The sequence below is a fragment of the Ambystoma mexicanum genome, chromosome 12 (genome assembly GCF_040938575.1).
Source record: "Ambystoma mexicanum isolate Mex_15411 chromosome 12, UKY_AmexF1_1, whole genome shotgun sequence".
Taxonomy (NCBI): Eukaryota; Metazoa; Chordata; class Amphibia; order Caudata; family Ambystomatidae; genus Ambystoma; species Ambystoma mexicanum.
The window spans coordinates 940,193,924-940,218,832 of NC_090936.1; the positions used below are offsets into that span (position 1 = coordinate 940,193,924).

Sequence of the window (24,909 nt, forward strand, 5' to 3'; positions counted from 1 at the left end):
GGGAGCGAGAGAGAGCGGGAGGAAGAGAAAGAGAGAGAGAGAGAGAGAGAGAGAGAGAGAGAGAGAGAGAGAGAGAGAAAACAAGGTAAAGTTGTCCTCTGCAATTTCTTTATGAGCTTTGCAGAAGGCAGGTTTATAGCTTCCAGACTGGTTATAGCACATTGACTTCTAGCCGCCCTTGTGGGGGAAGCAGGCAAGTGCTTGGAAGAGACGCACGTCTGCCTGCCATCTTTGCAGAAGCACAGAGAACAAAAGTGAGCGGCGGGAGAGCGTCTTCTCTGGGTGATTAATAGAAGCCGGGTGTGGAAGTGTCTGCTCGTTATTGCGTTCTGCAGCAGTCTCATCCTTCACACGCTGGGAGCCACCGTGCAGCGAGCCGCGCTATTCCGTGTTATTACATGAACAATGTTTTTAATAAAAGAAAAGTAGCTTGTTATAAACTGCCGCTGCGTTGCTCGAATAATAACATTGTTTCAGACCGAATTATTCTGCAATAAACTGAGCTATGTCTTGATACAGGAGAAGGAACACAAAAACATTTATCCTGGCCCCTTTTCGCAGCATTTATCGGCTTACATTACCTTTGGCAGCTTGCACTACTCATGGGTTTAGCCATCCTTCATATCGACAGTTGGGGGCATAAGCCTCGCAGCACACAAAGGACAGCGGCTCCACAGCCAATCTCCGGGAAGGAGAGTAATGAAATCTCTATGGTAACTGCTGCTGGGATGTAAAGGCATTCTGTATAAAGCATATGTCTGATGTCTGACTGTTGAAGCAAAACAGCCATAGACCCGTCTGGTCTCATAGTTTAGTAGTAAGTGCTGTCACTGAAAATGCTAAATCCGAAACTCCCTGTCCTGATCTCAACTGTGCTGCTTTTTTTCTCTGGAATGCAAGCTGGAGTGGGGGGTGGTGGCAATCTAACGTACTTGTGCCAATTTCCTTAAATCTGCAGGCTTGGGGAATGAAGAGCAAAGCGAATTCACCAGCGATGCAGCGACTCGGGAACGGCGCAATATCCAGGAAGCTCGGCGGCAACCAATTGCAGGCCAGCCTTTGATCTTGAACTGAGAATCTCCGCTCGGCTCCCTCCAATCCAGAGGCAAAGGCGGTGAAGGAGGGGAGGCAGCCCTCCTCCCCCCTCCCCCGCACGACGTGTGGGGCCTCCAAGACAGCGAAATGAAGGCGACTGTCATTATAAGAGCTCAGATGAACCTGTCTGGGTGTCAGACGGCAAGAGACGCCCGTCACTGCAGACCAGTGTCAAAGGACATCCCGGGTCTCCGGAAAGCAGAGGTGGGGATCTCTCCGAGAAGATAGCTGAGGTTTCAGTGAGTCACTGCCCTGCTACACACCTGCAGCCCCGGCTCCGAGGGGTCAACCCAAGAATAATGAATCGCTCCCATGTTAAACCCATCGCTTCAACGGACCCGCTCCGGCGATCAGATGGACGGGGCAGCGAGGTGAGTGCCGTCAACTCGCCGCCAAGAGCGTTTGCGGACCAATCTCAAAGGGCAATCGTTTTACTCAGATTGCATTTTGCGTTTTTCCGTCTGTTTTGTAAATGTGAAAACACAACTTCAAAGCTTATATGAAGTTAATATTCACCGTAATGCCCCTGCTCTGCTTCTTCTCTAAAATGATACCATTATTTACTTTTAGCTTTTAACCCATAGACATGTCTAGTCCCATTTTTAATGCAAGTTTATCAAATGTGCTTAACTACATGTCTTGGTAATGTATTGTAGGACATAACATTGCACTTACTACGAATCTGGAGGTGCTATTTAAACTTGATTGTTGCCCTTTAGAACTATTATATTTTGTATATTTGGTATAGCTCGGACCTGTGTCAAACAGGCAGCTGGGCACTTCACCAATAGCATGTATTGTAGCAGGTGCATTAAGCAGGAGGGGCTGTAGACAGAAAAGTAAGATGTGTGGGAGGTTCGGGCAAGAACCGCTTACAGAGACCGATGTGGGGACGAAACACCAATAGGCGAGTATGCTATTCCGTAGCTTCTACATCATGGATATAGACAATTTGGGCACCAGTTGATCCTATCATTTTCCCTGATTCACACAAGTTGCAATCAAGTTCCTCAGCATTGGTTAGAGCCAATCTTTCATTGTGAGTGCGTAAGTATCGAGATCAAATATCCCTAGAAAGACGAGCCACTGTTACTAACCCTGAAATCTTGACTTCAGTTGTCTTCTTTCAGGAGACATTTTCCCCAAACTAGTATTTGTTGCTTATTGAAACCCCAGTTTATTGAACGTATCCGAGATGACTAGACTATCAAAGCAAATGAATTGATCTGGTTGACTAAATAAATAAATAAATAAATAAATATATATATATATATATATCTTATGTACACACAGCACATCACTACATATAGCACATATGGACATACGATGCAAGTAGAATAACAAATTATACTTTGTCATTATGCCAGCATGATATCACCTCCTGCATTTACTGTAATGAAAAACTATTATGCATGGGCCACATCTGACTTTGCCGACTAAAATGAAATTGCCTTTTAAAGACTTCCATCAACATTTGAAGCTATGGAAATATCCCGTTATCTGTTCCACTTCGAATGAAAACAACTTTTCTCTGCTAATAAACCATTCTTCATTTTGACTTTCAGCAAAAGATGTCAAGGAGGACGACTGCATGCGGCATGATGATGCCACCGTGGCAGCGGTGGCCGTAGCTTTTCCTCCACCCTGCGACTCCACTCATAGGCTCCTGAGACGTTCCCTCCCGACAGAAGCATCGATACAGAGGTAGGTCGATGTATGCCTTTGATGATGGCATGTGGTTCTTCGATTTAGCCCATTGTGACCCTCCGTGCATGCCCATGCATGAAGAATTCATATATAGTCGACTTGTAGACCATTGCATGCCGCTCTTTTCTGTTGCCAACAGCCATGTTGTCCCTGAAGCAGCATTTGACAGATGACAGCAGCTGTGTGCTGAAGTCGCTGTATGAACTCTAATCACATCCTAGTTATTTAATTTCTCTTCTGTGACACACATTGGGCTACATTTGAAGTTGGACCACAATTCTGCAGGGTTACCCAAAGACTCCAACTCTATCGGTTACCAGCTTCCCTATCCTTGTTTTTCTTTTTCAAAACATTACAGGCTGGGTTACTTATTTGAAGAGATTAACCTTAAGCATCTGACTACAATGATTTCTGAAGGAAAATACCAGGACTGGAACAATAGTGTCCCTGTGACATGGCAATGCCTGGTCCCCTCATGCTTGACTCTGCAAAAAAGTGAACTATCCCTTTTCATTTCAGAATCGCTGCTACATTAAAGCCCCCAACCGCCTCACTAGGGGGTCTGTGTTGGAATGCTCATATCTGCCAATCTCAACATCTTGCACTGATCAGACCAACACACATTTTGATATCATCCCTTTTGATAGTGCCGATCAATCATGCCCGACATCTCTTTTACAGACACGTGTGGATGGAGTCCACCAAATGAATATCCAAGATACCCATTCTGCTTCAGTGGTTAGAGTAGTGAGCTGTCTCTCTTCACAACAAAATGAAAGTAGAATCAAACAATGCTCTCCCAGAAGCAACATGTTGAACATAATCAAGCCAGTGCATTTTCATTCCATACACAAACTATTTAAATAACATTCCTGCGTTGGAAGAAATAATTGTACCGGTTCTGTTTATGTACATCTTAATATAAAGCTCAGCTTGCTTTAAAGAGGTCCCTATTTGGTCTCAATGTTTTTTCTTTTTTATTTGGCCAGGGATCACACACCTAGCTTAACCAGGGAATCTGTCCCAAGAGGCCAAGTCTTTCTGCCCCATAGCTGACCATTTTGCAAATACACGAAATCTCGGCAATTATTATGCGTGATCGGCCATTGCGTGCTTTGGGATCATTGGTTTGGTAATAGGTCACAGTGACATGTGATATAAATGGCAGGGGTGAGTGTCACATTGAATAGACTCTCTGCTCAAATCCTTTTGCATCGCAGATGGATTCTCTGACATCAACACTCGATTACAACTCAAGCCAAGCAACACTTTATTTCAGCAAATTCACCATAAAAGAGCGATTTAAAAACAAGTCAACCTATGGAAGCAAGCGTGACTTCCCTCTGAAAATGTTAACTTCTCCCCTTAATAGTCACCCGTATCAATGAGTCGCAGCCTTAAGCGACTCCCCGCTGATTAGCTGGTTGCATTCGGAGGAAATGAAGCATTCAGATCTCGGACGCAGAGAGCCAAGCTATTTTGCACAGAGCCCTTTCCTCCAGTTAGACACTCTGCCTGTCTCCCTGAATCTCAGATTATTTACACTTTCGATCCCTCCTACTTCAGTAGAATACTTTTGCTTCAACACAATATCCTTCAGCTATGTGATGGCATACTTCTTTCCCAGACTAAGATCCACATGTAACACTAGATGCTGTGTTCAGATGACGTTGTATCTAATCAGCTACTGCAATGCATCAGTGTGCAGCACAATGCTTCCCCTAAATCCCACCTTACAGCATGCATGCGTGTGTGTGAGTTTCTTTTTTCAGAAGTGTTTTCACAATCACAGTTCATTGCAATAACGTAATTTACATCAATTCGTGATTTTCAGCTTTTGACAATAATGAAAAAAAAGCCTTTAAAAAATAGTCAGTGGTACCCGATTAATTGTGTTTCCTCAATGCTATCTCGGGGTTCCCGTAACCTTTGCACGCATGCATAGACACATTCTTGCACTTCATGTCTGAAATGTTGCTCTTGCATGATCACACAGAAGCTCTGCACAACACGATTTCACATTTGAAAAGCGGTGCAATCTTATGGGGAAATCATTTTCGAACATTTCAAATAAATGACTGCACTTTATATTTGGAGATCACTCTCCAGGACTTCTTTGCACGCATTCTCTTCATTTTACTCCTGCAGGTTTTCTTTTAACTTCAAGATCAAATAAATGTGCAATAAAAAGGTGAAAGCAGCACATACAAGCCAATGGCATGCAGGAATCGAATGTGGGCTTCCACAACGACGCTCAGTGCTACCAGACTGCATGGAGCACACCCTCATAGCTGCAGACAATGCTGTATGGAGCACAGCCTCATATCGTCAGCTGTAGGCTAAGCTGTATGCAGCATAGCCTCATAGCGTCAGCTGCAGGTAATGCTGTATGTAGCACACCCTCAAAGCGTCAGCTGCAGGTAATTCTGTATGCAGCATAGCCTCATAGCATCACTGCAGGTAATGCTGTATGTAGCGCATCCTCAGAGTGTCAGCTGCAGGTAATGCTGTATGCAGCAGAGCCTCACAGCGTCAGCAGTAGGTAATGCTGTATGCAACGCCCCCTCATAGTGTCAGCTGCAGGTAATGCTGTATGGAGCACATCCACATAGCGTATGGAGCACACCCTCATAGCGTCAGCTGCAGGCAATGCTGTACGGGGCACACTCGCATACCGTCAACCGTAGGCAATGCTGTATGGAGCATACCCTATAGCATCAGCTGCAGGCCAGGCAATGCTGTTTTGAGCAGACCCTCATAGCGTCAGCTGTAGGTAATGCTGTATAGAGCACGCCCTCAGAGCACCGGCTGCAGGTAGTGCTGTATGGAGCAGACCCTCTTAGCGTCAGCTGTAGATAATACTGTATGGAGCACACCCTCATTCTAATATGTAGCATCAGCTGTAGGCAATGTTGTATGGAGCACACCCTCTTAGCGTCAACTGCAGGTAATGCTGTATGGATCACACCCTCTTAGCATATGGAGCACACCCTCATAGCGTCAGCTGTAGGCAATGCTGTATGGAGCACACCCTCTTAGCGTCAACTGCAGGTAATGCTGTATGGATCACACTCTCTTAGCATATGGAGCACACCCTCATAGCGTCAGCTGCAGTTAATGCTGTATGGAGCAAACCCTCATTCTTATATGTAGTGTCAGCTGTAGGCAATTCTGTATGGAGCACACCCTCTTAGCGTCAGATGCAGGTAATGCTGTTTGAATCACACCCCATTAGCATATGGAGCACACCCTCATAGCGTCAGCTGTAGGCAATTCTGTATGGAGCACTCCCTCTTAGCGTCAGATGCAGGTAATGCTGCATGGATCACACCCTCATGGCATATGGAGCACACCCTCATAGCATCAGCTACAGGAGCACACCCTCATTCTAATATGTGTTGTCAGCTACAGGGTATGCACTTGGGTTGCAGCACTGAGCGCAGGTATGCATGTGGACTACTCAGCGGCTCGAAATTAAAAATGTAGAAACACACGTGTACCAAAACCAGCTCAAAATCACCTTTAAAAGAAATGGGTTTTGGTTTAGCAGAATTGAGAGTGAAAATTAGACGCATGTTTAAACTGTTTGTGAGACGCTTCCTAAATCAAAAGTGGCAAATGTCCATTCAGTTTAGACTTGGTTTTATTTAGTGACATGCGTCCATGTATTTCTGGGTCCCCCGCAGACACGGCAAGGTGGCCGTGTGCGAAGAGTTGAACAGAATGACTGCAAAGTGTCCACCTGAATAGCAGTAGCCGCATGCGGTGCACAGGCGACACAAGGCAGACACATATAGACACAATGGCCAACACGTGGTTTTAACCTAGAGCATTGTCTAGCCCACAGTCTGACTTCGTATTTCGTGATTTAACCTTGTTTTTGGTAATCCAGAAGCAGGGTCTTGGAATATATCGCCATAGTGTGGTGTGTGCAACACATTCTGCACTCTAGGGACTAGTGGGATATTGCATTTCCTAATGTCATTATTTGTAATGTAAACTAGGTATGTCTGAAAAGAACAGCAACAAATAGCTAGTTAACTGCAGTTGATAGACCACTCCAATGTATTGGGCTCAAGTCGATGGTACACGCAGGTGGACGGAGTCCCGCCACTTTTTTCAGAAGTTCCCTCACTTTTTTCAGAGGGCACCTTCACATTAAATTGGTATGTTAATGTACCCCCCCACTTTTTTTAAATGTGTTTTTTAGGACTTGACCCCTGGTATTACATGAGTATGTTGTAAGACCTGTTCTTATGCTTGTGCTTTATCCCTGTTCTATTGTTTTTAAAATTGCAATGCTCCTTTCTTTTTCTCTTGAATCTTGAATTCTCTCTCCTTCTTCCCCTCTTCCCTTTCTCTGTTGCTCCCTCTGTCTCTTCCCCACTTCCAACCTCTTCTTCTTTGACGGTCACCCTCTACTGTTCACTCCCCCCACTTGTACCTGTATTTCTCTTTTCTCCCCTTTTCCGCTGCCTCCCTCTCTCACTCATCCTTTTCTCTTTCTATCCTGCTCCTCTCTGTCTCACTTCACTCTTTCCAGTTTCATTTCGCTCCTTCTCCTTGCTCTGGCTCACAGTCTCTGCCTTTGAATCTCTGGTCCTTCTCCCGAATCGTTTCTATCTTTTTCTCCCCCACCCTCTCAAACCGTCCATCATTTACCTGTCCTCCCCTCTCTGTCTCACTAGTTCTCATCTCTTCACCCCACTTATTATGTCTCCCTTTCTGTTTTCATCTGTGTAGCCCTAATTTTCCCTGCATCTCTCCACACAGGCCTGCCCACATTAGTCGTGTACAGAGGATTCATGCCAAAACTAAAAGAAACCATTTTCAATGGGCCCTTCCGACCTGTCAGCGCCTGGGTTGCTGGCTCCAAATCTGCCCCCTACACAATGGGCACCTTTTCTCTGAACACACCGCTTTGGCAGGCCGCCCGCAGCCGGAGAAGGTCTGCTTGTGTCGGGCACTGCTGAGCGGCGATCCCCCGTGACAGGCCCAGTCTTCAGTGCAAAGCTCTCCCGTCGGCCCCCTCGACGAAGGGCACCGCTTTGATGCCTTTTCACTTGTCATTTCCATTCAGCCATGACTTGGCCTGAGGTTGGCTTTCCGAGTCTAGCAGGCAGCTGAATGCCCTCCCTTCCCCCCTCGCTCTTTGCTGGTGTGCAGACCTATTAGCTTCATGTCTGCAACCGATGCACCGAGCACTGAGCATACAGGAGCAGCATACAAGGTGGAAACCGGGGTTAGGGGTGAAAGCAGGCGAGGCGCAGATAGGAAAGGACACACGCAGTCATGATCAAGCATTTCTACGTATCTGGATACGTTAAAATGTCCGCGAAAAGGAAGCAGACACCACGTTGTACAAATGGCTTCGCGCCTCTGCGGTGTGCATGGGGTGGGGAGCACACACCGCCTCTTCTTGTTATAGCCGGTGCAGCGCCACATTGAGGACGGCCTCTGCCTCTTTTGCTCATGAATACTGCATGCAGCGTGCTCATATTAAAATGTCACCGGTCCCAAGTCTAATTCTAGATGTGAAGAAACATTCATTTTAACCGGCATAAATGTATGGATAAGCACAAATGTAGTGGGGCTGATAGTTCCCATGCAATATTAAACAGTGTTCTTCTCACCACCCAAATTTGTAATTATTTTTACACTCTGTTAACTGCGCTAGGGTCAGGGAGTTTTAAAAATTAATGAGCCTCCCTGCTGGCTTCAAATGGTGTTGTCTACACCGAGCCGGCGCGGAGCGGAAGAATTATCCAGCCCTCTTTTTAATGGCCAGTGCTTCTGCCCTTACTTGATATTCTTCTTTGAATAATGTTCCCGATCCGCAGAGAAAGTGTTCGTGAGGCTTTTTGCTGCGAGCTGGCAATGTTTAATGTTTTGAAAAGAAAGCGAGCGGAGCAATACGCGGCACCATATGGCCACGCTTTCTCTTAACCGCTTTGGACGCCAAACCCCCCCCCCCCAAAAAAGCTCATCACAAACAAAGCATGATATTTGCAGGAGATGGGCATGGCGGCGTTGCAGAATAAAACCGCCAACACTATTTGGAAATGGCGTACTAAGGAAGGCATAGAACATCTCTGGCATTGGGCATGGCCTTATGATCAGATCATGCAATATGCATTCATTATTGTAACAAGAACTTTGCCATTTTATGGGAAGTTATTGCTCCAAAAAATGCATTTGTGGCTCCTTAGCTAGCCTAGCGGGGAAAGTAGCCCGCCAATTTCACGCATTTCCTAAGGAACTAGGATATTTGACTCACAATGCACAGCAACAGGCCCCATCCCCCCAGCGCAGTCAAGAGCTTATCTTTGCAAGGTCGTTTCTCTGCTTCCCATGGCAAGTTGTTATGTAAATACACCGGTGCTAGGACAGGCAGTGCTGCAGAAATTCAATTTACTTTGAAAGTTGTTCCCCATCAAAGGGATGGACGTTATTTATTTGATGTGATTCAAAAGATGGACATTTCTTCTTCCTTGTAAAACCCTCTGTGATGGTGCCAGGGTGACCTAATCTTCTATTTTTCCACTTCATTTTGGCTTTCACAATGGATCTAAGTTCTGTTTTTCTAGCTGCTAGGTCGTTCCGGGGCCTAAGTGCTGTTCTTGGTTGCTATGGAGAGTGTGACCTCAATGCTTGCATTTCGAGTTGTTAAGAGTCCCTTTTCCTCAGTAAAAGGCACCTCGATGCATGTCCACATTTCTGCCCATACTTGATTAATGGATGTGTGTAATTCCCCAGTTTGCACAAGTAAACATTGCAGTCTTTCTACAAATATGTGTTGTTCTTGTTTAATGACACGGAACAAGGCTGTCTCCACTAATGGCTACTTTCATTTTATGAAGAGCCTCAGTAACTTGAAGTAGGAGGAAGTGGCGTACATTTTTCATGTGCAGTGCATTTAAAAATGTGCAATGCGATTATGTGTCTGCCTACAGATTGACACGGCATGTGCCATTTACTCAACTTCTCATTTTAGTCTTAAATGAAAAATGGCAAATTGAAAACAAATGGTTTGTTCTATGATGATAGTAAACCATGGAACGCACAAATTGGCAGAGTGCTCACTCCAGCAGCATAACAACATTTGAAGTGGGAAAGTATTTAATTTCAATTGCATAGCATCTTCTACTTGTCTGTTATGCAAATATATTCTTAACTGTATGTCATCAAAATTATCTTTAAGAAGGAGATGTTGTTGCTTTGCCTGATAACTTGCCAATAACCCTGAATCTTTAGTAAAATATGACATATTTCGGTGGAGCTGGTAGTCATTGTCTGCATGAAATCAATGACCTGTACATTTCTTTAATGTATACCACATATGCGCGTGCGCGGACACACACACACACACACACACACACACGCACGCACGCACGCGCGCGCGCGAGATAATGGGTCTTACGTGAAAGACAAACGGACACTTTAATTGTATCACTGACTTACATTTGCAAAAGGTCTCGATAATGTAGAAATATATTTTAAATATCAATTCTGATTCACAATGTTTGTCAAATAGGGATCAACCAAGACCATGCTGAAAAAAGTGCAGGCTTCTATTCCATGCCGAGATGTATTTTCTATCTCAAAGATGCCAAATCACTCACAATCAGCATTCGCTCTACTCACCTGAGACTCTCTCAAGTATGCACTGCATCTAAGTACTAGTGTTTCTACGTTAACCCATTTTTGACTTTTTCCTCACCTACATAATATGGGAACGCACTCTCTCAGATCACTTCATTGTCTTCAGGTATCACCTCCACACCATCAAAAATGGCCTCACCACCATCACCACCTTGATTGCCACCGACTTCCTAAAATGGAAACCCTCCAAAACTCAATACCTCCTCGTCAGATACCGCATACCTCACCCCCCAGATCAATGAAATCCCTGCAGATAACACACAAACATATCCCTTTTAACACCAGTAGAGTGCAGCGTATCTGCCATGACACCCTGCTTATCTTTCACAGGCCACAAAGCTGCTGCCACTAAAGCATGCAGCCTACAGCTACACATTCTCTGCAAGTTCAGACCTATCATTTCCCTTGATAAATCTACCACTGTAGTACAGCACTCATCCTCTCCAAGCTGGACTGGGGTAACACAACCCTCACTGGATTCACTGACAACACCCTCACCCCAGTGCATGCCATACAGAACAAAGGAGAAATAAAATGCTACACTTACCCCATTACTTACAGATCATCTCAACTCGTTCACAAGCTGCACTGACAGCCACAATCACAGAGAATTGATTTCAAGGGTCTCGGTATTGTATACAAGGCACCACAAAATCTCCTCATACCTCCAAAATAAATGTAAGCTATCACTTATACAAACACCAGATACGCCAACCAAAACCTCCTACACATATCCCACTGCAAGCTAACATCCACACAAAGACAGGCCTTCACCAATGGGCACCCAGATCCTGGAAAAGCTTCCAAGCCCACCTCCATGCCTCTGGGTAGGGCCAGTGCTGTATGAAAGCTAAATAATTAAACTTCAATCTTCAATGTTCTTGTCTCAATCACAACTTTGGAACCTGTTTAGAACACGGGTTTGGAAGTTTAGAGTTTGGAGGAAAGGCATTCCCCCTGCGCTGTTGCTGTGTCGTGCAGCCCGACACATGGTTTGCTTGGGAACCAAAACTCCAAAGTTCCCGGCGGTAATGGTATGCTGGTGGCTAAGCAAACTTTGTTAGTATCAGCGCTGGAAATTGGTAACAACCATGGTTGCTGTTGCTAGTAGAAGGACGTCAAAGATGACCATAGTTGTGTAGAACACCTTGATTTTTGCAGTTGAAAAAACATTGTCCTGGCACAGAGTGTGCTAGGTGCATGTGTGGCTACCTGGACCAGCGCTGTAGGACCGCAGAATCACTGCACAATATCTCATCACATGGCTACTCAGCCATCCTATTCAGGAACTGGCACTATTACAGCCACGGGCTGCAGATATCCTTAATGAGGGATCACCAACGACTCCTCCCCTGCCTTGACAAAGACTCAGGTCGAAATACGTGTTGGCTTTCTGACATGAACTCAAGGCGGGCTTTGATAGGTAGCCAATGCACTTGTCGTCTGGATGCAGAAATGTGGTTAAAGCAGCTCAGGCCCAGTGCATCCACAAGGGCTTTATTTTGGAGGAGTTGCAGTTTGGCTAGGTTGGTTGCTGAGGGTACCATGAGGAGCACATTGAAATAGTCAAGTTTGATGCTGAGGATAGCTCTTGCCTGCGTGAGGCAGTTAGTAGTTAGCAGTTAGTTTGTGACAGGAATTATCTACTCAGGGAAATTAGTTTCGCTGTGTAGGCAATGGAGGAGGCCAAAGTGTTGATATTCTTGGTCATAGTCAGCACAGCATCCAAGTAAACACCCACGGTTCTGGGATAACAGTGCCATCAATGGAGAAGGAAGAGTAGGCTACCTGGAGTTTAGTAAGGCAGAATAGGGATCACACCATGAGTAACTATTTTTTATCATCATTTAAACTGAGACTGTAGTTGGCCATCCAGTTTTGGATAGTGCTGTAAATCCTATTAAAAATGATAGTGTCCTCGATGTGGCAGCTGGTGAGGGGATGAGGATGTGCATGTTGTCTGCAAAATTGGTTTATGAGATATCAAGAAAGTCCAAGATGTCAAATAGCGGTTTAGTTTAAATGTGTGCGATAGACAAGAACCTTGCGGAACACCCAAGGGGACAGAAATGGGATCTGCAGCCGAATTCCCAGTGAAGATTGTAGATGTGCGTTCACCAAAGACTGACCGGCTTGTATGGTTCCTGTCCTTCTTTGTAAACGTTATGCAAGGATTTTATTGATTGGAAAACTGTAATTAAATCGGTCAATATGGGTCAGGCAAGTCTCAGATCAGGAAAGATCACAGGTGACTGACTGGTTTGTATGTGGAGTGCCCGCACATGTTTCCCCAGTGTGCTTCTTCAGGAGTTTATACGTTCCTTTGAAGAACAGACATCATACAATATCAACTCAATCATGCAATGGGTGTAATCATGAGCAAAACATGTGTCTGCCAAGCTCCTCCTTCCCCTCTCTGTTGAACCACCTAAACAAATCTTGTAATACCATGAAATAATATTCTTCTAAAAAATCATGATTTCTCCACTACTCCGAAATACCACACCTCCTTCAGCTAATTTTCTGGTCCTATCAAGAGAATTTCAATGCAAGTCAGCCCTCTGTTTTGAGCAGGTTTGGGTGATTTGTTACAGCACTTTTATCCTCTTTAACCACTGTTCCATCTATAGTTATAATCAGAAAAGGTCCCATTGTGATAAAACATGGATTGAAGCCAAAAATAGATTCATTTCGGCCCTTTAGGACATAAAAACATACAATATTAAAAACATTTTATGTGAAAACGATGCAGTCAGAGAAACAGTACAAACTCAGTGTTTGATATACAATATATCACCATATTAAAAACAAGCTATTTGTGATTCAAAAAGTATAATCAGCGTTTATGAAACTTCTTATCAAGATAAAAGTAATTACATTTAAAATAACAAATAACCAAAAAATCACGACTAAACCTATAATCCATCAAATAAAGTTCATTATGCAGGTATACATTGGGGGTCATTACGAGTTAGGAGGTAGCCATGCCACTATTAGTGGCATGGCTACCCCCTTACCGGGTTCCTTAAATGAGGAATTACCGGGCCATTCCAACCTTGGAGGGCCCGGTAATTCTTCATTCAAGGAACCCGGACCTGGTACATCCCCATTCCCATTCGAGCCCCCATAGGGCTCAATGGGAATGGGGAACATACTAACAACGGGCCCGTTAATAGCGCACCCGCTGTTAGCATGCTGGTCTCCTCGTGGGACCCGCTAAGGACGCCTGGTTTTACCAAGCAGCCTTAGAATGTCCCGCGAGGAGACCTCGTAGTAGGGTGATAAGGGGTTGACGCCTCCGGCACCTTTACCGGCACCATTAACCCCTTACCGCCCAACTCGTAATGACCCCCATTGTGTATATTGTGCGGAACTCCTTGCATGCAGCAAAATAATGCAGGTATTCAAGCAGTAATCACCTGGGCTTTGGAGAATATGCACAGTCTTCTCCTCCATGTCCATTTGAGGTAGTTTGTCACTGAGTGCACCGCTAGGTAGTCGTTTGATGTGCAACATAAAACAGTGGCTTTTGAAGTAGATCTAACTGCTATTATCAGGAATACGTGCTTCAGAAATGTCTTCCGTATCTCCCATTAGCAATTACAGATAAGAAAAACGTGTAATATTTTCAGACTTATCTCTACAAAAGGAACCTTTATCAGACACTACATTTGTGAGATAAGGCAGCCAGCGGTAATATACCCATACATATCTTGGTATAGAAAGTCCTTGTTCATTTGGGGCAGACTATGTCTAGGTACTCCTCATAACCTAAAGATTGTTTGATCTCCTACTATCCTCTCAGGCTTTCATTACCTGCCACTGCTTCCTTTACATCACGTTCCGTTTTACGTAGAAGAGCATTTGATAATAGACTTAGTACTGTGGTCTATACAGTATGGTGTAGTGCAGCATTCGCAATGGCCCAGGCTATTCAGCAATGCTTTTATGTGCACAGCCCAGGGTAGGGAGCGGCCACCGTCCTGGGATAGTATGTCTGCCATTGCCAGCCTATACTTCACAACCTACCTGTGGACCATGCCCTGATCCAATGGAATACTGGCTGTGATTTACAAAAATAATCTATTTTCTGTATGTTAGTCTCCAAAAAGACAGGAAGATTCGGGGCGTTAGTGGGTAGGCCTAAAGTGTTCCTAATATATATTTTCTCAGTTATTGCCAGATGACTAAAATTACATGCTCTCCACAACTCCACCCCATACAACGCGCCCTGTCTCACCTGGAGAATGTATGCATCAAGGAATACCTTAATGGCCCCGTTTCCATATTCACAAGCAAATCTGGTGATAGCCCCATTGCATCTGGGCAGGACTGCTTTAGCTTTGGTTGTTTGCACTGAACAGTTGGTGTTATCAGTAACTCTAAGTCCTAAATAATCGCATACTTTCACCTGTTCCCGGAGTTCCTTATTCAACCTCTGCTCAATCTTGCTGTTCTTTTTGTTCCTGCTTTTCTTGAAAACCAAAACCTTGCTTTTCTGTACATTAATCATTAGTCAATTTTCCGTGCAAAATTTTTAAAAGGCTAGTATTTGGAGTTTTGAGCCCGTTGGTGTCCGGGAGCTGAGCGCTGTGTCATCCGCGAACATTAATATATGACATTTTCCCCCTGCCAGAACTGGTGTGTCACATTGCAAATTCACTAATTTAGCTATTATACCATTAATGAAAAGACCAAAAAGTTTTGGTGCCAATATACACCCCTGCTGTACCCTCAGCTGGATCAGAACCTTTTGAGAAATACTGCCATCCTTAGAAAGGCCGGTGGGATGTCCATACTAACTAAAACACTCCACACCTGGCCCTTCGAACCCGGTCACAGGCCATTTTGAGCTCAATGAAAATTGCATACAAATTCATGTTTCTAAGTGACACATATTTGTCACAGAGCATTGATCATATAGGCGAGAGATGGCTTCTTAATCAGCTGCTCATCATTTGGGTGTCAAAAAACAAATGCTCCCATTGAGGCCTGAACACCATAGAAGCCAGCAGCCTTTCTTTGTATGCAGCCTAGTACACACTGAAGACTTGACAGCATTATCACTGTCATTTAATCTTAGTGTTTGCACATGTCTTCACTACCTTGATGTGGAATGTGCCCTTTGATGTACCTCTGTGATCCACCATTTGCAGTCCACTATCCATTGTGTTGTATTTGGACAATCAGCTGACACCCAAATGTTAGCCACCTGACATCTTTCTTTGACTATCTGATAACATTAAATATGTGTTCATTTGTTCTCAGAAGTGTGCCTTTCCTCACAGCACCAAGGCTTACCTTGATGCCTTCCTCTCAGATGTTGTTGATCATACCTACTAGCTTCCAAAATGTTTTCGGTCCTACTGCTCCCCTCTAGAATATGAATAGCCTTTGCCTTTTCATTTACACACCTCAAACATACTACTTCACTGTTTGTATAGATTCTTCTTGATTTTACAGGTGCACACTAGAGTTTCTTCTAAAGATTTGTATTTTAAGGTGAATTGGCAAAATTATTCCATGCATCGTTTTCAAATAATCCTTGGCAGATTTTTCAGAGAAAACTTGAAAAGATATTCTGTCACATTTTCTACCACTTACACTGTCGTCATTGTTCAAAAACTCTGCTAATCTTGTACGTACTGTTGATTTCTCATGCTCAATGTTATTTGCTTCTATTATTTGTTCCATCAAAGTTAAAGCTCTTCTCTTACAGTGTCTGATGCAATCTATTAACATTTTAAAAAAGTGAAATTGGTGATGTTTAAACTTTCTGATTGGGACACCCCAAAATGTATTAAATTAACACCCAGAGGAAAATCTTTTATTTGTGTGGTTTCTGCTTTAATTAAACACATAGATATCTAGATTTTCCTGAAATGTACTAAGTCCTATTGAAGAACAATACTTTGTTTGAAAGTGGGGCAAAAAGAAAGATATTGTGATGCTATGAAACATTGTCGATCAACAGATGCCATCACACTGTCTCTTAATGCACCTGACCCCTTCTTCTGCATATCTTGTTTCACTGTCCTGAGTGATTCTGAAAAACTTGGCAATCAATCAATCAAATTTGATTGCTTTAACATCTAATTCGGTGTTGATCCAATAGACTTCACTCTTTGATATTTTGACCAGTAATTTTTGAACATCCTCTTTCTGGTAGTTAGACGGGTAGGTCTTGAAAAACATTTAACCTGAGGATGAAACTAATGATGACCGTATATATGTTCCTAGTTAGGAAAGCCTGCCTATTTTAGTCTGTTTTAGCTTAATAAAATACTTTTAACCAATTGATTGGTTATATCTTTCTCACATTAAATGTGTCAGAAATTCCAATTTTAACCAAGAAATACACTCTTGCATGACCATCAATGTGCTATAAGACTCAGTTCCAAATCTCCTTGGTCTGCTGCAGCCACTTTCCGCTCACCCTTTTTTATAATTTCTCTTCCTCAACCGCGACAGGTGACCATGGTAGCTGGATGGTCTGTGCAGTATCTATTTACACTATTAATGATTCAATTGCATGGGTCAGCTGTTGAGCTCCTTCAAATCCTTTCTGGGCTAAGGTAAATATTTAATTAATTAATGAGGTAACTTGCTACATCATACGTTTGGCATACATTATATAGTCGTTGCTGAGGAGAGAAGTATGTCTGGCATATGAACAATGTCTATGGAATGTATCCTGTTTTAATAAGAAAGCAGTCAAGTCTGCTTGGCCAAATTAATCTGGTGGTGGTTCTTCTTTTAGAATTGCTTTCTCTATTTTGATTAACTAAGGAGATAAGAAAACCTAAATCTTGTATACAATGTGGTATTTATTTGGCCCATGCAGGGGCTTTATTTCTTTTCAACCCTATCATAATTCTTTGGAATTCTTCTTCTTCTGTAACTGGCTTTTTACAGTTCTTGTCTTTTCTGTTCAGCTACGCTCAAGGAGATTTCAAGTTAGTAAAACCCATTTTCAAATTTAAAATCTCCACAAATATCTTCTTCTTACTAAAAGGTCATTTAACATATTGTAAAAGTTTTCTTAGCTAAATCTGTACTTTACTTATGTCTGGATTATCTATCCTTTTGATAATGTTTTATTCTCTTCCACCTTTTGTCAGTCCAGATAACATTGAACCATTACACCCTCCTGCTTTAAGGACTGGGCCTGAATCACGAAGAAACACATTTTACAATGGGTACATCCAATTGAAAACCCTTTGTGATTCAGCCCCTCTTTCTTTGTTTATTATTATTCTTTTTGTCACTTTTTCCATGAATTTATTAGTATATTCATCCACTTAGTCTATATATATATATATATATATATTGACTTTCAAATGCTGCCACAATAATTAGGCAACACTCTCTGGACATAATATCCGGGAGATAATATAAAGTGGGCAGCCACATCTTCAGTCCAGAGATTTCTCGGCCAAACACTCTCCTTTTCTTTATTTGGTTGTCTGCTGCATCAAAGCTAACCCTGGCACTAAGGTACCCACAGACCCTTGCAAGGCCTGTCTTTTGTTCAAGTTACTTCTTCCAATATATTCCAGAATGGAATTTAACAATTTATTACTAATCATGATATTCTTGTTTCCTTATTATTTGTACTATGCTATAGTACTAAACGACAAGCCTCGTCATTGCCACATAGTTCATAACACAATTACTTTTGCAACATTTAGACTTGATTTATTTCATGTTCCTTTTCCATCCACATTTGTCAATCTTCAGCTAAACAGCTGTAAGGTCTCCTGCCTGTGTTCAATGCTTCCTGCTTACAGCTACCTACGTGATCCTTTCCCGCTCTCCTTCATATGGGTCTGTGGGTAAGCCAGCTCTCCTCTTCTTGTGTTGTCTAATAGCATTAGGCCTCAGTTAGGCTCACAGCATAAAAGTCCTGAACCCCTTCTTTAATCTTTTCTCTGTTGTAAACCATACTTTGTCTGTTTTAACTGTATATGTATATTTTTTTGTCATCCATCACATTTGATATGCCTAAAAGCTTTCCAATTAATGCTTCAATTCTTCTGCAAATCCATCTCCTCCTCCAATGTTCTTCACCCCACTTCTCTTCTGTATCTAAAGACAGTCATCAAAGTTGATTCAGTGCCTCATATTAATTTCCGTCACCTCTAGTTATTTTGCTACTTAGACTTCATTTTCATTCTGAGTAATCACCTATATCCTACTGTCTTTCTTTTCTATGTCAATGCTCTTCATTTTACATCATGTTAAAAACTGCCACCATCTTTACTCTGGCAATCCTCTAGAGTATGATCATTAAAGGAATAGTACACTCTAAACGTTTATTGGCTAAAAAGATGGCCTATAATCAAATATATATATAAAAACTATTTTTAAACAAAGTTCCTAACAAATGAGGCTCAAATTCAGAAATGTCAAGCACTAGGAGGCATCCATTTTGTGAAATGAATGAGCCTCCTGTGCTTGTGCTAAGCTCTGCTCTTGCGGCAATAATGAAGCAAAAGCCAGCCAGCTGTAATAAACAAAAGCTACCAACAGGTGGCTTTTGCTTCATTAGTGCCAGAGAGCAGAAAATGCAGGCAGGAAAGCTGCATCCTGGTATATTGTTATTTACAGTGTTTTCCTTCCTTTTATATTCATGGCAATTATAAATACAACTGTGTTGTATTTATGATTGCTGTGGTTTTCTTTCTAAGTTTCCCGGGCTCCTCCGCGTCAGAGGAGCCGGGAAACTTAAAAAGAAAACCACAGCAATTAGAAATACAACAGTGTTGTATTTATGACTGCTGCGGCTTTCGCTTTGAGTCTCCCAGGCTCACCCAGGCCGAGTGAGCCCGGGAGATTCAAAGTGAAAGTACCGGCATGTATAAGTACGACGTTGTATTTATAAATGCTGTGGTTTTCTTTTTACATTTCCTATGCTCCTCCGGCCTGGGGGAGCTTGGGAAAATTAAAAAGAAAACCACAGCTTTTATGAATACAACTGCGTTGTATTTATGATTGCCGTGGTTTAGTTTTAAGAGCCCGGGAGACTCAAAGCTGAAGCCACCGCAATCATAAATATAACGCAGTTGTATTTATGATTTCCTTGTTTTCTTTTTAAGTTTCCCGGGCTCCTCCGGCCAGGTGGGGCCTGGGAAACTTAAAAAGAAAACAACAGCATTTAAAAAATACAACTGAGTTGGCTTCAGCTTTGGGAAGCTGAAGCCACTGCAATCATAAATACAACAACGTTGTATTTATGATTTCTGTGGTTTTCTAACCATGGCAATAATAAATACAACAAAGTTGTATTTATAATTGCTGCGCCTTTTCTTGTAGGCAAATCCAGGCAATTATGAATACTTCGCCGGCATCAGCAGAGTATTCATATTTGCTGCGACTTTCTGTTCTAGTTACCCACATACAGAAAATTAGAAAAGAAAGTAGAAGCAATTATGAAAACTCCACCGAAAAATATTTATAATTGCGCTGCTTTTCCTTTTACATTTTTGTGCCTCCATGGGCTTGGGGAGCACAGAAAACGTACAATGAAAGTGAAAACAGCCTCCTCTGTATGTTAAACTCTGCTCTGGCTGCAGCAAGCCAAAGCTCCCAGCAGGGGGCTTTTGTTGCTTGATTAGTGCCACCAGAGCAGAGCTTAAAATGCACAGAGGAGCCTGCTTGAAATCACAAAATGGATGCCCCCAAGTAAACACTTGGCTTCCCTCTTGGAGTCAATATATACTCTTTCTTACCTTCTCCATACCACTGACATGTCTTTTTTTATAGAGTGTCTGATACACTGAAATCTGTGACTGCTGGGGTAGAAGGAATGTTGGTATGGATAATTGCTCTACTTTAGATCTAGTGAGATTCTCCTGGCAGGTAGAGTGCATGAACTCCTTCCAACTGAATGCAGTACGCATTACAAATATGCTTTATTCTCTTGAGTGAGTAGACATTTTGCAGTATAACCTTACATAATTGTCAGTGTGGCCTATATTGCAAACCCTCACTCATGTTCTTATTTTAAATATGTCCACTCCATTCTTAATAATAGCCACCTATTCTTTTCTCTCTTATGTTGCTCTTTTTCCCTTCTTCCCTTGAGTGATATCCAGCTCTTGTTATATATAGTCTTCACCGTCCACTATAAAATATTACTGAGGAGTCTTTCCTTAGTTGGTGTGGTACTTAAGGGTTCGGAAACCCCTACAATGTTAGCAATTTATATCTCCTCGTTGAGGACATGTTTCAGGTGCTAAGCTCAAGTGTGTAGACATTTTTCTTCCTTTGACCACTCCAAAGAATTTCATACTCAGCCTTTACTATAAAAGATTCTAGATACAGGTGATACATACTGACTAAGCTGTTTCTGGGTAGTCTGTGACCAGTGTTTACAGACAACGGATATCTTATAGGCATTCAGATGTTTATTAAATCTACCCATCACCACTGCCAAATTGGCCAATTTTGGGCATTAAGGTAGCTTCTTGCTGGAGGTTTGTCCACCACCTTATCCCCAAACTCTTAGTTGGCAGTGCAGTAATGAGGCGGCAAAGGTATTACCACCTCATTTTTACAGCACTGCCCACTTTATAATGAGGCCCAATTACTGACGTTTCTGGAAATACCACCTGCACTAGCACTAAAAACCAGAACTAAATGGGTTGCGTTTGAAATAGGGAACTATATCATGTCTATGATAAGTCTCATTATGTATTAACGGACAGGATTCATAATAAGGTAAAACATCATGTCCCAGCTTTAATATCAACACTGATGATGGAATTTAAATTATAGCCAAAAGTAAGCTTATCACCTGCTCAGGCACCCTTTGTCCTTCCTAAGTGGTCAAGGAATTTGCCCCCTCTCTTGACTCCTCTGATATCCAACATAACTCTTTTCACAAATGGTATTATTATCAATATCCACAGTGTTATACTTTGCACTCCTAAGCAAACCATTTTACATCCATCTCCAACAATACATTTCTCATGAAAACTCTGGTGAAGCTAGAACATTCCAAACCACAGTAATTAAATAGTCATAATCTGCTCAGAAGCAGGCAATTTAATTTCTGACCTAAATAGGTACAGAATCTGCTTAATTATGGTTTGGGAAAACATCATACACAAAGCAGATGTAACCGAAATTAGTATTTTGGCAGTTTTGTATTTATTTGTGACTTTCAGTGTCCGAGACCAGCTACATAATATGAAAAGAAAGGTACTGAAAAGCAGGCAGTATATCAAAAGGCAGCTGAAACTTAATTCTACAACTTTGAAATAGGTGTACAGCCTTGAATTACCAAGGATGGCACATTGCAATAAAGACACCTTAGGGATATCACAGTGTTCAAACCTATTGAAATATTTGTGTACACTTCTTTTAGACAATTCATGAAATTATATCCCAGGAAGGTGTCCGCCTCCTAGCCTAAGTGTATGATACACAGCCATGCAGCATCCTATAGGTCACTGAGATACTAGTTAGCAGATAATCAGACAATGCTCACATCCTTACAAAACAGAGGTAATTCTGCCTGGAGTCAATATAAGCAGAATCAATTCAGATGTGTAAACTCTGCATTTGTTTGAAAGACAACCTTAACAAAACCCAAAATGAAGCCAAAACCTTTGACTGTTACTCCAAAAGACAAATGCCCAAACCAGTGTCTAGATGATTTATTTCTGCAGCATTATCTTTTCCTCTCCCTGTCTCAGGCTCCTGGATATGTTTCCCAATACCCTTTCATCACTTTCTTCCTCAACAGGTTATCACATACCTCAGTGCTTGAGTAACTCTCTTGAACCTCTTATTATCTTCTCTCCAGCCTGTTACTCCTCATATACCTGCTTGATTCTCTGCCATAGTATCACATCTTCACCCTTCCCAGGTGCACTCTGTTAAGGGGGCTGGCAGGGTTTACCTCCCCCAGTTTTCCTCCTTTACTGCTCCTGACACCTTCTTCCAACCACCTCCTGATTTCCAATATATCTTCCAACCTCTTCCTTATAACTCCTATTTCCCTCTCTCCTGTATCTCCTCCAACTTCCACTTTGTTCCATACCTTTTTTGTGAACCAGTCTATGCAGAATCTGGCTGACCCGGCCTTCTCACATCCTCAGTTTCTATACATCGTACAGCTAGTTTTCCTGACCTGGGCCACCTTATTCGGAGAATGACATTTTGACCAACAACTAGGCTTCTTAGTCACTACACAGGCATGATGGGTACGTCTTAAAAAGGAAGGCATCAGCCGAGCATATCTCACATGAAAATCCCTTGCCATTGCTTGGGCAGAGGGAAGGACTACCTGGGGGATCCCAAGTATACCTCCTTTGGGCCCAGCATCACCATGCAGTTAAAGGCACTCTATCCCTGTTAATACGCCACCCACCACCACCAGGCACAGGCAGGAGATTGTTTCACAACACCATACCAATTTCTTTCAATACATAAAGTAAGTAAGAATACATGCATGTGCACAACATTCTGACATGGCTTTGGAGTGGCTCACTAGTGAATGGAAGAAGGTAAAGCTAAAATATCTTATTTTCTGGTGATACATGTTTTACTTTCAGGGATGTGTTATAAGCATTGGTCAAATATTCCAGATGGAAATTGCCTATCCCATCTTACTCGCTACATGTTTTCCTTTGGCTTCTCATATCATCATTTTGCCAATAACAAGTACATATTCTCATTAACGTCATTCACCTTTGATTCATCTTCTTGCAGCACTAAGTGCCTGTGTGGTATACAGCACTGAATGGTCCTCTACTGGGTGATGATTAACTCCTTCAAAACTGAGGTGATAGCCTCCTAGCTTCCAATGATTCATCCATCTTCCCTTCTCCTCAATACTTCTTCATGGAAACCCTCCACTCCATCAACCAAGGCTCACAACACGGGGCTTCTTTTCAATGGCAACCTGAAACTACTGAAATTCATTAATTCCACCTCAGCAGCTGCCAGGATTAACCTCCTGAACATCCATACCATACCCGCAACTAACCTTTCACTCCACCAAGACTCTTGTTTCCAATCTTGCATTAATCAGGCTGCACTACTGCTTCAGTATCCCAATGGAGTTCCGACAGCACTCGTTATTGTGTTTGAAAATACACTGATTCTTTTCACCCCCTCATTCTCTAACCTCCCCTCATCCTAAAAAACCTCTGGAGGATGTCTCCATTCAAGTCCCATCTTTAAATTCTTCTTTTTTTCACATCAATCCCTGGGTTATCCAATGCACTTCTCTAGCCTGCTACTCACCCCCATACACTAAGCTCCTAAACTCTTCTTAACTTCTTTGTTCCATATTTCCCCTACACCATCCTCCACTTTCTCTCCTTTATTCTCCCTACTACCTTCCTCTGCTACTCTCTTCTTCCTAAAATCAAGTCCATCCCCAACTTTTCAGGATTCAAGACTGCCCTGAAAAATACTGGGAAAGAACACCCAAATCATTTTAGCAACATCATCCCTCGCCCATAATAACTCACGCTGCACACAATCTGTACATATATAAATACTGCACATTCTGTAAAGATGAATCTCTGCATTTGTGTAATTGTATGCTTAATTTGTCAATATTATTCCTGGAATTGTTCCACCATACTGAATTTCATGTTTCATTTACTGAGCTTTATGTTGAAGCTCGTATTTGTTTGCTAATAAATAAAAATACAAAATAGAAATACACTTGGATGAAGATCATTCCTTACTTCAAATGAGACAGGAGTCACTCTCGCTTAAGAGCATCTTGAAGTGCACAATGTGCATGGGCTGGTTCACTCTAAGAGGGGCAGAGACTCTGACAACTGTTTGTCATATGAGACAAATTCACTTTAAAGGGGGCTGCAGACACCCTCTCACTATTGTCCTGTGTACATAAAGAGGGTGATTATGCGAAGGACAGGATATCAAGAGGAACTCTCTTGCATCTCCTATCCTCTCCTCTACAGTCTGTTTCTCCTCATATACCTCCTTCATTATCTGCCATATGATCACACCTCCACTCTTCCCACCTTCACTTTGTTAAGGTGGCTGAAGGTTTTTCTTCTGATTTTCCCTCAGTTGTTCTCCTTTATTCCTCCGGGCACCTTCTTCTAACCTTACCAGAGTAGCATACTCTGACAGCGGATCAGAGCACACAGGTTGGATTCACTCCTATTCTCTTTCAGATCATTATGTAACCTTTATTGATTACAGCTGTTTGCTGTGTGGAAAAATCCATCATTATTGTGATAGTAATCACATAGAAATGCTTTACCTGCCTATAAAACCCGATTTCTACCCATTTCAATGTGCCAGCTGAAAAATGTGCTACTTCTTGAATTTTTGCAGAATACATCCCAGAATGTGCAAAAGGGAAGCCCCTCAATTTCAAACAGCTGCAAACAAAACGATGCCAGAGCGTCAAACCATCTTTAGCATTATTAACCCACCAAATCTCAGCAT

The 24,909-nt window shown here is 42.5% G+C and overlaps 1 long non-coding RNA gene across 1 annotated transcript in view; it reads left to right on the top strand.

Annotated features, from left to right (window-relative positions):
* The first annotated feature begins 814 nt into the window (after window positions 1–814).
* Window positions 815–24,909, top strand: part of LOC138513073 (uncharacterized) — an 85,334-nt gene continuing 61,239 nt past the window's right edge. Inside the window, exons 1-2 of the long non-coding RNA XR_011281688.1 lie at window positions 815–1,466; window positions 2,661–2,799. This is a non-coding gene — a long non-coding RNA (uncharacterized lncRNA). The remainder of the gene's footprint in view (window positions 1,467–2,660; window positions 2,800–24,909) is intronic.